The sequence below is a fragment of the Balaenoptera borealis genome (genome assembly GCF_965194805.1).
Source record: "Balaenoptera borealis genome assembly, chromosome: X".
In the NCBI taxonomy this organism is placed as follows: domain Eukaryota; kingdom Metazoa; phylum Chordata; class Mammalia; order Artiodactyla; family Balaenopteridae; genus Balaenoptera; species Balaenoptera borealis.
The window spans coordinates 58,679,290-58,692,397 of NC_138881.1; the positions used below are offsets into that span (position 1 = coordinate 58,679,290).

The 13,108-nt window shown below is 35.8% G+C and overlaps 1 pseudogene across 1 annotated transcript; it reads left to right on the forward strand.

Moving 5' to 3' along the window:
* The first annotated feature begins 431 nt into the window (after nt 1–431).
* On the forward strand, nt 432–6,128 carry LOC309620326 (uncharacterized protein KIAA1143 homolog pseudogene; annotated as a pseudogene). Its single transcript has one exon. The product of its transcript is annotated as an uncharacterized protein KIAA1143 homolog pseudogene (transcript).
* The last annotated feature ends 6,980 nt before the right edge of the window (nt 6,129–13,108 follow it).

A 13,108-nucleotide genomic window follows, 5' to 3' on the forward strand; every position in this document is an offset into this window, starting at 1 on the left:
AAGACAATGTTTTATCTGCTTTCAGGAAACTTTTTCATTCCAGCATAAGGAGAGTCAGTAACGAAAGGTTACAAATATTAATTGAGTATATGTTCTGTGCCAGGTACTGTGCTAAACAACTTATACACATTATCTTATTTAACTTTTATAAAACACCATAAAGTGTGTTGCATCATACTCATTTTGCAGCTGAAGCTCAGAAAGGAGAAAAACACATAAAATGGACTCAAGGTTACATAACCAAAAGTTGCATTCAGGATTTGAACCCAGGTCCGTTTGATTGCAGAGTTTTTCCCCACTGTATTCCACTGACTTCTTTTGAAAATAACATTCAGGGTCACAACAATAACAATGGTGATAGATGTGATTCAAAGGAAAGTGATTTAACTTCCACATTGTCTTCATTAATTCAAGTTACTATAAATCACTATTTTTTTAATAAATCACTTTTGATTCCTCTTCCTTCTATGAGAGCTCTCTACACATGCTAAAGAAATGGAGAAAATAAATGCTTACAATTAGGATCTAATAAATTATATGAACTGCCACCAGGAATATGCCATTATCTTTCCTTTGCCTATACTTATATTCTTTTATTTTTATTATTTTTTTAATTAAAAGTTTTTTTAAATTTTTAGTTATTTATTTATTTTTTGGCTGAGTTGGGTCTTTGTTGCTGCGCACAGGCTTTTCCTAGTTGCAGCAAGCGGGGGCTACTCTTGGTTGCAGTGTGCGGGCTTCTTGCTGTGGTGGCTTCTCTTGTTGTGTAGCACAGGCTCTAGACGAGCAGGCTTCAGTAGTTGCAGCATGAGGCTCAGTAGTTGTGGCACGCGGGCTCTAGAGTGTGCAGGCTTTAGTAGTTGTGGCGTGTGGGGCTCAGTAGTTGTGGCTCGTGGGCTCTAGAGCTCAGGCTCAGTAGTTGTGGCACATGGGCTTATTAGTTGCTCCATGGCATGTGGGATCTTCCCGGAACAGGGATTGAACCCGTGTCTCCTGCACTGGCAGGCGGATTCTTAACCACTGCACCACCAGGGAAGTCCCTGCCCATACTTTTATATTTGGACATATATGGTTGCCAAGAGACGAAGAAAGGAACAAAGGATCTACAGAACAGTCAGAAGACAATTAACAAAATGGCAACAGGAAGTCCTTACCAATCAATAATTACTTTAAATGTAAATGAATGAAATTCTTCAATTGAAAGATACAGAATGACTGAATGGATTAAAAAACAAAAAAGATCAACAAAGTCCATAAAGAAAGACAAAGAAGGACACTATGTAATGATAAAGGGATCAATAAAAGAAGAGGATATCACATTCTTTAACATATATGCTCCCAATATAGGAGCTCCTAAATATATAAAACAAATACTAACAGGCATAAAGGGAGAAACTGACAGGAATACAATTTTATAGTAGACTTTGGTACTCCCTGACATCAATGGACAGATCTTCCAGACAGAAAATCAATAAGGAAACAGACGTCCTAAATGATGCAACAGAACAGTTGGATTTAATTGATATCTATAGGACACTATATCCAAAAAAACCAGAATACACATTCTTTTCAAGTGTGCATGGAACATTGTCTATGATAGACCACATACTTGGACACAAAACAAGGCTCAACAAATTTAAGAGGATAGAAATTATTTCAAGCATCTTTTCTGACCACAATGGTATGAAAATAGAAATCAACCACAGAAAGAAACATGGGGGGAAAAATGATCACATGGAGACTAAACAATATGCTACAGAAAAAACAGTGGGTCAATGATGAAATCAAAGCAGAAATCAGAAAATGCTTCGAGACAAATGATAATGAAAATATAACCTTACAAAATTAATGAGATGCAGCAAAAGCAGTGCTAAGAGGTAAGTTCATATTGATGCATGCCTTCCTCAAGAAAAAAGAAAATCTCAAACAACATATCACCTAAAAATATCATCTACCACCTAAAATAACTAGAAAAAGAAGAACAAACAAAACACAAAGTTAGCAGAAGGATGGAAATAATAAATATCAGAGAGGAAATAAATAAAATAGAGATAAAAAACAACAGTAAAGATCAATAAAACCATGAGCTATTTTTTCAAAGATAACCAAAATCAAGAAACCTCTAGCCAGGCTCACGAACAACAAAAGAGAGAGAATCCAAATAAACAAAATAAGAAATGAAAGTGGAGAAATAACCAATGCTGTGGAAATATAAAAAAATCATAAGAGAATACTATGAACAGTTATATGCCAACAAACTGGACAACCAAGAAGAAATGAACAAGTTTCTAAAAACATACAGCCTATCAAAATTGAGTAAAGAAAAATCAGATAACTAGAAGTGAAATAGAATGTATAATTAAAAAAAAAACTCCTTGCAAACAAAAGTCCAGGACCAGATGGCTTCACTGGGGAATTCTACCAAACATACGAAAAAGAACTTACACCAATCCTTCTGAAAATATTCCAAAAGACTGAAGAGGAGGGAACACTCCCAAATTCATTCTATGAAGCCACCATCACCCTGTTGCCAAAACCAAACAAAGGCACTACAAAAAAAGAAAATTATATGCCAATGTCTTTGATAAATATAGATGCAAATATTCTCAACAAAATATTAGCAAACTGAATCCAACAATACATAAAAAGGATCATACACCATGATCAAGCTGGATTCATTCCAGGGTTGCAAGGATGGTTCAACATATGCCAATCAATCAATATGATACACCACACTAACAAAAGAAAATACAAAAACCATATGATCGCTCTGTACAGTCTCCAGGCGGCGGGGGGATCCTGTTTTTCCCTAGCGCGGCTATGAGCAAGCGGAACCAGGTGTCGTACGTGCGGCCAGCCGAGCCGGCGCTCCTGGCCCGCTTCAAGGAACGGATCGGCTACGAGGAAGGGCCCACAGTAGAAACCAAGAGAATCCTGCTTCAGCTCCCAGGTGAAGATGGTGATCACACTGACAAAGAAGATGAACAGCCCCAGGTGGTGGTTTTTAAAAAGGGAGACCTATCAGTTGAAGAAGTCATGAAAATTAAAACAGAAATAAAGGCTGCCAAACCAGATGAGGAATCAGCTGATGGAAGAATTATGTATCGAAAACCAGTCAAGCATTCCTCAGATGAAAAATATTCCAGTTTAACAGCAAGCTCAAAAAAGAAGAAGACAAATGAAGAAGATGAAATAAATAAGCAGGGTTCAGTTAAAAAAAACTCACGAAAGCAAATCAAAAATAGTAGCCTCCCTTCTCTTGACAATGAAGATGAAAATGAATAAGTGTAAATAAATATTTTGGACTTCGTCTTCTTTAAGAACATACTGGGTATTTTTTAAAATAACATCTATTTTTCCTATTATAATACAAGTTCAGGGACTTCCCTGGTTGTCCAGTGGTTAAGACTCCATGCTTCCACTGCAGGGGGCACAGGTTCGATCCCTGGTTGGGGAACTAAGATTCCATATGCTGCACGGTGTGGCCAAAAAATAAAAATAAAACATAAAAAGAATACAAGTTCATTGGAGAAAATTTAGAAAATACAGAAAACATTCAGTAAGGTAAAACATATCTATCCATCAATACCGTTTTGACCTGAACTGCTAACTCTCTAGACATTAACTACCACTAACATTTTGTTATTTCCTGTGTGTGGGATGTTTGTGTATGTAAATTATATTTTTCTAAACAAAATTGTGATTGTATTCTGTATGTTCTCAGTCCTGCTTCTCACTTGACATTGTATCACGAGCATTTTTCTAGGTCAGTAAAATTCAAAATCCTGACATTAATAGCTACAGAGGATTTTGTAATTAAACAGATCTTGTGTTTTGTCTTCCTCTTCAGCAGAACCTCACTTTGGATGAGGGAGATGATCATGTGCCTAGTTACTAATACTTCCCCAGCTCCTGCTAAGGGTAGCCATGTGACAGCTCTGGTAAGTTAAGAGATATAAGTGGATCTTGAACAAGTAAGGATCTAATACAGGTGACCATGATACAAGTTAGGATCTACTGAATCACATGGTGACTATTATTGATTACATGGTTAAAAAAAAAAAGATACAAGTGGAAGTCTGCTTACTAGGTTTTTTGATACAAAAGGACAGATTTGGAAAGCGTGAACCTTTGTCCTCTCTCCATCCTGCCTGGAGCACAAACATGAAACCAAGAAGTACCAGAGCCATTCTGGGGCATGAAGAAGACAGCCACTTGTTCTGGGTGGTACAGTGGAAAGACTCGAGGAGCTTGGATCATGATGGCATGCCTGGAGGAGCTGCTGTACTAGCCTTGGACTTACTGATACATGAGGATAAACACCCTCTTAGTTAAGCCTCTGTCAGGTTTCTGTCACATGCAGCCTAATGATACAGTGGTAGAATGTGTGTGCACAGAAATCTCCAAGTGTATTTCTGATGATTTCCTTAGAATGAGTTGCTGGAAGCAGAATTACTAGATCAAAGTATTCGAATATTTCTAAAGCTTTTCGTGCTTTCTTTCAAATTGCTTCCTAGGTGGTTTTTACCATTTTATTCATACCATGTACAAGAGCCCACGTCACCTCATCCATGATGCATTCAATTTGATGCTTTGAAAATGGTGTTTAATAGTTATATTTAACTGGCATTTTCTTTGATTGACCAGGGAAGCTAAACTGTTTTTCATGTTACCTATCAATTTTCCTCATTACTGCAAGTCAACCAAGACTGGAGACTTGTCAAGATCCCATTCTTCACCAGCCAGAAATTAGGAATTTCAGAGATTCCATGTTATGAATTTGGTGCCACATCTATCTTTCAGCCACTTTAAGACCTAGTGTAAAGAATCCTCAAAAGTGATTCATGTGAGTGGGCTAGTGAGTCCTGAAATAGGCTCTAAATTATACAAACTAGTCCAGAAGCCATTCCTAGTACTATCTTTAATGTATACTCACTTGTAACAAGCCAAGGTTTTTTCTAATCTGTATCATTGTTACATCTATTCTTGTACCAACACCCCACTGCTTTAATTACTGTAAATTTTAGTATGTCTTAGCATTTACAGGTGGGAGTCTTCAGGGCAGGGACTTTGTCTTACCTCTGTATCCTCAGTACCCAGAACAGTACCTAACATACTAAAAGCAAAATAAATATAGTTAGAAAAATTTAAAAAAACCATATGATCAACTCAATAGATGCAGAAAAAGCATTTGATAAAATTCAACATCCATTCATGATGAAAACTCTCACCCATCAAAGTGGGTATAAAGGGAAAACATCTCAACATAATAAAAGCCATTTACGGCAAACCAACAGCCAACATAATACTTAATGGTGAAAAGCTGAAAGGCTTCCTGCTAAATTCAGGAACAAGACAAAGATGCCCATTCTCATCATTTCTATTTAACATAGTACTGGAAGTCCTAGCCACAGCAATCAGACAAGAAAAAGAAATAAAAGGTATCCAGATTGGAAGGGAAGACGTTAAACTGTGACTATTTGCAGATAACATGATATTCTGTATAGAGAACCCTAAAGATTCCACACAAAAACTATTAGAACCAATAAATGAATTCCACAATGTAGCAGGATACAAGATTAACATACAGAAATTGGTTGTATTTCTTCACGCAAACAATGAAATATCAGAAAAAGAAAGTTTCAAAAAATTCTGTTTAAAATTGCGTCAAAAAAAAAAAATACATACAAATAAAATTAAACAAGGAGGTGAAGGACCTGTATGCTGAAAACGATAACACACTGATAATGGAAACTGAAGATGATTCAAAGAAACGGAAATATATCCCATGCTCTAGGATTGGAAGAATTTATGTTGTTAATATGGCCATACTACCCAAAGCAATCTACAGATTTAATGTGATCCCTATCAAAATATCCATGGTATTTTTCACAAAACCAGAACATATAATCCTAAAATTTATAATGAACCACAAAAGACCCAGAATTGTCAAAGCAATCCAAAGGAAAAAGGACAAAGCTGGAGGCATAAACCTCCCAGACTGCAAACAGTACTACAAAGCTACAGTAATCAAAACAGCATGGTATTGATACAAAAACAGACATATAGATCAATGGAACAATAGAGAGCCCAGAAATAAACCTACACACCTACGGTCAATTAACCCTCAACAATGTATATACATATACATATATCCAAACTCTTTTAGATTCTTTTCCCATATGGGTCATTACAGAGTATTGAGAAGGGTTCCCTGTGCTATACAGTACGCCCATATTATTTATTTTATCTATAGTAGTGTGTATTTGTCAATCCCAGTCTTCCAATTTATCCCTCCCTCACCCTTGCCCCCTGGTAGCCATGTTTGTTTTCTACATCTGTAACTCTATTTCTGTTTTGTAAATAAGTTTGTTTGTACCATTTTTTTAGATTCCACATATAAGTGATGTCATATGATATTTGTCTTTCTCTGTCTGACTTACTTCACTCAGTATGAGAATCTCGAGATCCATCCATGTTGCTGCAAATGGCATTATTTTGTTCTTTTTCCCCACAGGGGCTGCACCAGTTTACATTCCCACCAGCAGCATAAGAGGTTCCCTTTTCTACGCACCCTCTGCAGCATTTATTATTTGTAGACTTTTTGATGATAGCCATTCTGACTGATGATACCTCATTGTGGTTGTGATTTGCATTTCTCTAATGATTTGCGATGTTGAGCATATTTTCATGTGCCTTTTGGCCATCTGTATGTCTTGGAGAAATGTCTGTTTAAGTTTTCTGCCCACTTTTTGATTTAGTTGTTTAGTTTTTTGATATTGAGTTGTATGAGCTCTTTTTATATTTTGGACATTTAACCCCTTGTTGGTTACATCATTGGCAAATATTTTCTCACATTCTGTAGGTTGTTTTTTTGTTTTGTTGATGGTTTCCCTTACTGTGCAAAAGCTTTTAAGTTTGATTTCGTCTCATTTGTTTATTTTTGCTTCTCTTTTGCCTTGGGAGACAGAATTAAGAAAATATTGCTATTATTTATGTCTGAAAATGTTTTGCCTATGTTCTGTTCTAGGAGTTTTACAGTGTCATATATTATATTTAGGTCTTTTAACCATTCTGCACTTATTTTTATATATGGTGTGAGCTTACTTTTATATATGGTGTTCTGATTTTTTCAGTTTACATGTAGGTGTCCAGCTTTCCGATCACCACTTGCTGAGGAGACTGTCTTGTCTCCATTGTGTATTTTTGCTTCTTTTGTTGAGGGTTAATTGACCGTAGGTGGTAGGTTTATTTCTGGGCTCTCTATTGTTCCATTGATCAAAGTGAGTAACACTTTGCTGTACAGCAGAAACTAACACAACATTGTAACTCAACTGTATTCCAATAAAAATTTTTTTAAAAGAATGACTATACTACACAAAGCAATCGACCGACTCAATGCAATCCCTATCAAACTACCAATGGCATTTTTCACAGAACTAGAACAAAAAATTTCACAATTTCTATGTAACCACAAAAGACCCCGAATAGCCAAAGCAATCTTGAGAAAGAAAAACGGAGCTGGAGGAATCAGGCTCCCTAACTTCAGACTATACTACAAAGCTACAGTAATCAAGACAATATGGCACTGGTGCAAAAACAGAAACATAGATCAATGGAACAGGATAGAAAGCCCAGAGATAAACCCATGAACATATGGTCACCTTATCTTTGATAAAGAGGCAAGAATATATAATGGAGAAAAGACAGCCTCTTCAATAAGTGGTGCTGGGAAAACTGGACAGCTACATGTAAAAGAATGAAATTAGAATACTTCCTAACACCATACACAAAAATAAACTCAAAATGGATTAAAGACCTAAATGTAAGGCTAGACACTATAAAACTCTTAGAGGAAAACACAGGAAGAACACTCCATGACATAAATCACAGCAAGATCCTTTTTCACCCACCTTCCAGAGAAATGGAAATAAAAACAAAAATAAACAAATGGGACCTAATGAAACTTAAAAGCTTTTGCACAGCAAAGGAAACCATAAACAAGACAAAATGACAGCCCTCAGAATGGGAGAAAATATTTGCAAACGAAGCAACTGACAAAGTATTAATCTCCAAAATATATAAGCCCCTCATGTCCCTCAATATCAAAAAAAAATCCAATCCAAAAATGGGCAGAAGACCTAAATAGACATTTCTCCAAAGAAGATATACAGATTGCCAACAAACACATGAAAGGATGCTCAACATCACTAATCATTAGAGAAATGCAAATCAAAACTACAATGAGGTATCACCTCACACCAGTCAGAATGGCCATCATCAAAAACCTACAAACAATAAATGTTGGAGAGGGTGTGGAGAAAAGGGAACCCTCTTGCACTGTTGGTGGGAATGTAAATTAATACAGCCACTATGGAGAACAGTATGAGGTTCCTTAAAAAACTAAAAATAGAATTACCATATGACCCAGCTATCCCACTACTGGGCATATACCCTGAGAAAACTGTAATTCAAAAAGAGTCATGTACCAAGATGTTCATTGCAGCACTATTTACAATAGCCAGGACATGGAAGCAACCTAACTGTCCATTGACAGATAAATGGATAAAGAAGATGTGGTACATATATACAATGGAATATTACTCAGCCATAAAAAGAAACAAAATTGAGTTATTTGTATTGAGGTGGATAGACCTAGAGTTTGTTATACAGAGTGAAGTAAGTCAGAAAGAGAAAAACAAATACCATATGCTAACACATATATATGGAATCTAAAAGAAACAAACAAACATGGTTTTGAAGAACCTAGGGGCGGGACAGTAATAAAGACGCAGACGTAGAGAATGGACTTGAGGACTTGGGGAGGGGAAGGGTAAGCTGGGATGGTGAGAGATTGGCATGGACATATATAGACTACCTAATGTAAAATAGATAGCTAGTGGGAAACAGCCACATAGCACAGGGAGATCAGCTCAGTGCTTTGTGCCCACCTAGAGGAGTGGGATAGGTAGTGTGGGAGGGAGATGCAAGAGGGAGGAGATATGGGGATGTATATATACATATAGCTGATTCACTTTGTTATACAGCAGAAACTAACACACCATTGTAAAGCAATTATACCCCAATAAAGATGTTAAAAAAAAACCTGCCAGATATGTAATCAAGCTTTATTATTAACTGAATAATTGTACAAGCATGCTAACATAGTACAAACCTGTAAAAAATAGAAGCTATATTTTAAATTTGAAATCTAAAAATATAAACACTTAATTTATCAAATTTTCCTTTTGAAACTGATTATCTTCTTGATTTGGAAATAGAAAACCGAAACTTTTTCTTCTACACCAATATGTCAATGTCCACGCATACTGATAGGGAAGAAGTAGATACCTAAATGGAAATTTCGATAATGTTAGCAATAAGAAAGTAGATGAATGACTGACCAAAAGCAGTAAGTGTCTACTACATCTGATATTCCATATTTGTCTAATTAGAATTTAGTACCACACTATAGCACAGGTCAATTTGTAGTTCTTTATTCACATTAGTAATATTAATTGAGAAAGGCAAAATAAACAATATTTTTCACTATTATAATGTTGGAAATCAGAAAACATATTCTTAAGAATTCAACCTTCAAGTCCAAAACTCTGAGTATGTAGTTCAGGTAATCACTTCCATCTTTGGAAACCAATTTCAGCATAGAAAAGTGAGTCATGAAGAACCTAGTGGCAAGATGGGAATAAAGACACAGACCTACTAGAGAATGGAGTTGAGGATATGGGGAGGGGGAAGGGTAAGCTGGGACAAAGTGAGAGAGTGACATGAACATATATACACTACCAAACGTAAAATAGATAGCTAGTGGGAAGCAGCCGCATAGCACAGGGAGATCAGCTCAGTGCTTTGTGACTACCTGGAGGGGTGGGATGGGGAGGGTGGGAGGGAGGGAGATGCAAGAGGGAAGAGATATGGGAACAAATGTATATGTATAATTAATTCACTTTGTTATAAAGCAGAAACTAACACACCATTGTAAAGCAATTATACTCCAATAAAGATGTTTAAAATAAATAAATAAATGAATAAATAAATAAATTTTAAAAAGTGAGTCAGATTAGTCCCTGCCAAATGAGTTTCCCAAAGAAACGACTTCACTAAGAACATGTGAATTTAAATTTACATTCATTTACTTACTGCATTTGTGGAGAGATTCAGAGTGTTTACATGAGTTGTCATATTCACCACAGAGGTCAAGTCTTTGAGCTGAGGCAGAGGTTTTTCCCGTAGATGACGTGAATAAGTTTAATTATTTCAACAGTTCAAAAAGATCTCTTTAGCACCTGTCATGAATGCTGTTCTGCATCACCCAGATTTCCCCTTCAACACTAAAATATTTATTTCCAGGTTGCTCTTTAGGAATTACCTAGGCTGAAGAGAGCTACCTCATCCAAGGTTATGGCCCCTTCCCAAGGCAGCTGGCATCCAATGACTAGTAAACCCTGGGCTAGACCTGGTTTTCTCACCCTAACGGAGGACAATTCTGAATGGCCATCCCAGCTTCAGAGCATCCCATGGGGTAAAGTTGAAGCCTTATGGTGACTTTACATCAGCCCAACTTCTCCCTTTACCTAGTCCTGCCTCCTTTCCTTTCCCTCATAGGTGTTGATCCTCAGACCACCCCTTAATAAATTATCTGTACACTAATCTCCATCTTCAAAATCCGCTTCTAGGGCAACCCAACCTGTGACAGCACCACATCCCCTTAAGCTCCAACAAGTAGAGGCAACTACTCTACTGTGCATCAAATTCACCCAGCAAAGCAATAATCTCTGTTGAAGCCACAGAAGAATATCCAGTATACATGTGTTATTACTACATCCACATGTTTCAGTTTTAGCTTTTTAGCACAGTGTTTCCTGGTAAATTATATAATTAATAGACTTGTCTTATATTCTTAAAAAATACTTCCACCTTGGATTTAAGTTCCAAATCAAGATTTATCCTAATAACTAACCATTGCAGAAATATCTCCTGTAGTCACACTTAAATTTTTTTGATCAATCTACATTAAACTTATACAACACAGGTACTATGTTCAAAAGTTCTGTCTTATCAAAATTTTCATTGACACCACAAGTAAATATGCTTTACTGTGCAGTATTACATATGTCCATGCAACAGAAACACCACAAATAACTCTTTTAAAGCAACCTGTCTGATAAATTATCAGTCATACCTTCAACATGCCAAACAACAGCATTTCTGGTTAGATTTACACTTGAAACTTAAGAATACATTTTATGACTCACTCAGTAGACACACTTTTGTAAACTTGTCATCTTTAAAAGGGTTTAACGCCTGGGCAATTGTTTTCCTTAATATAAAACTATATAACTGCATTTCACAACAGGATAGCTTATTTTATTAACTTTCCAAAATAAACCTGGTTGAAATTTCAGTCCTGTTATTGAATTTGATAAGCTTTCATTACACTGCTTTTGTGTATACTAGCCACAGTTTCTACTTTATTTCCTTTCATAATGAGCTATTAAGTTGTACTCATTTGATACCAACACACTTTTTTTGCATATTAAACACAGGAATATTTTTTTACTTCCTTTCAGTCTAGCTTTCATTCCCTCACTTTTGATAGAGATGTGGATGCCATGAACATTTATTTTCCTCTTATATCTGCTATAAGAATAATGACACAAAAAGATGATAAATGACAACTTGACACACAGGATATGGGAGAAAATAAGGCATTGTGGGGACTATGTCCAACTGGAGAATACATGTCCCACGTCTGAAGGTAACAACTGCCACTTGGTTCCAACTGATTATTGCTTAGTGGGAATATTGACCAAGTGTTTCCAGATTTTTTTCAATTTTTTCAAGAGAACTCAAAAATCCAAATTGTTATGTGAAATTGTTAAATGCTGGCAAATAATGCATCCCTATGCAACATATCTGTGGTCATATCCAGGTCATAGGTCCACTGATTTGCAAACTCACTCTTATGTGATAAATTCCTTTTGAATGTAGTATTGGGGGGATAAGTTTCTCAGTCTTGAAGTCTGCAAAATTCAGAATCTCTAGAAATTAAACAAGCCTTAAGCAACCAATGAATCACAGAAGAAATCACAAGGGAGATTAGAAAATACTTAGGGAAGAATAAAAATGAAAACACAACATACCAAAACTTATGGGACACAGAAAAAGCAGTGCTATGGGAGAAATTTATAACTATAAAAGCTTACATTAAAACAAGAAGAGTCTCAAATCAACAACCTAACTTTAGAACTTAGGGAATTAGGAAAAGAACTAAACCAAAAGCTAGCAGAAGGGAGGAAATAATAAAATCAGAGCAGAAATAAATGAAATAGACGCCAGAAAAAAAACAATAAAATACTCAATGAAACTAAGAGTTGGTTTTTTTAAACAATAAAACAGACAAACCTTTAGCTAGATAGTTAACTAAGAAAAAAAGCGAGAAGACTCAAATAAATAAAATCAGAGATGAAAGAGGAGACATTAGGACTGATGCCACAGAAATCAAAAGGATTGTAAAAGACTACTACTAAAACTTATACAGTAATAAATTAGATAACCTAGAAGAAATAAATGCATGAATTCCTAGAAATATATCATGTACCAAGCCTGAATCATGAAGAAATAGAAAACCTGACAGACGTATAACTAGTAAAGAGATTGAAGCAGTAATCAAAAACTTCTAACACAGAAAAGCCCAGGATCTGATGGCTTCACTCATAAATTCTACCAAATATTTAAAGAAGAATTAATGGCAGTTCTTCTCAAACTCTTCCAAAAAATTGAAGAGGAGGGAACACTTCCATACTTATTTATGATGCCAGCATTACCCTGATACAAAAACAGAAAAAGACACTATGAGAAAAGAAAACAACAGGCCAATATCACTGATAAATATAGTGTAAAAATCCTCAACAAAATACTACCAAACCAAATTCAACAGCATATTAAAAAGATCATACACCATGACCAAGTGGGACTTATTCCTGGGATGTAAAGATGGTTCAAAATATAAAAATCAGTAAATGTTATATACCACATTAACAGGATGAAAGATAAAAATCACATGATCATCTCAACAAATGCAGAAGAA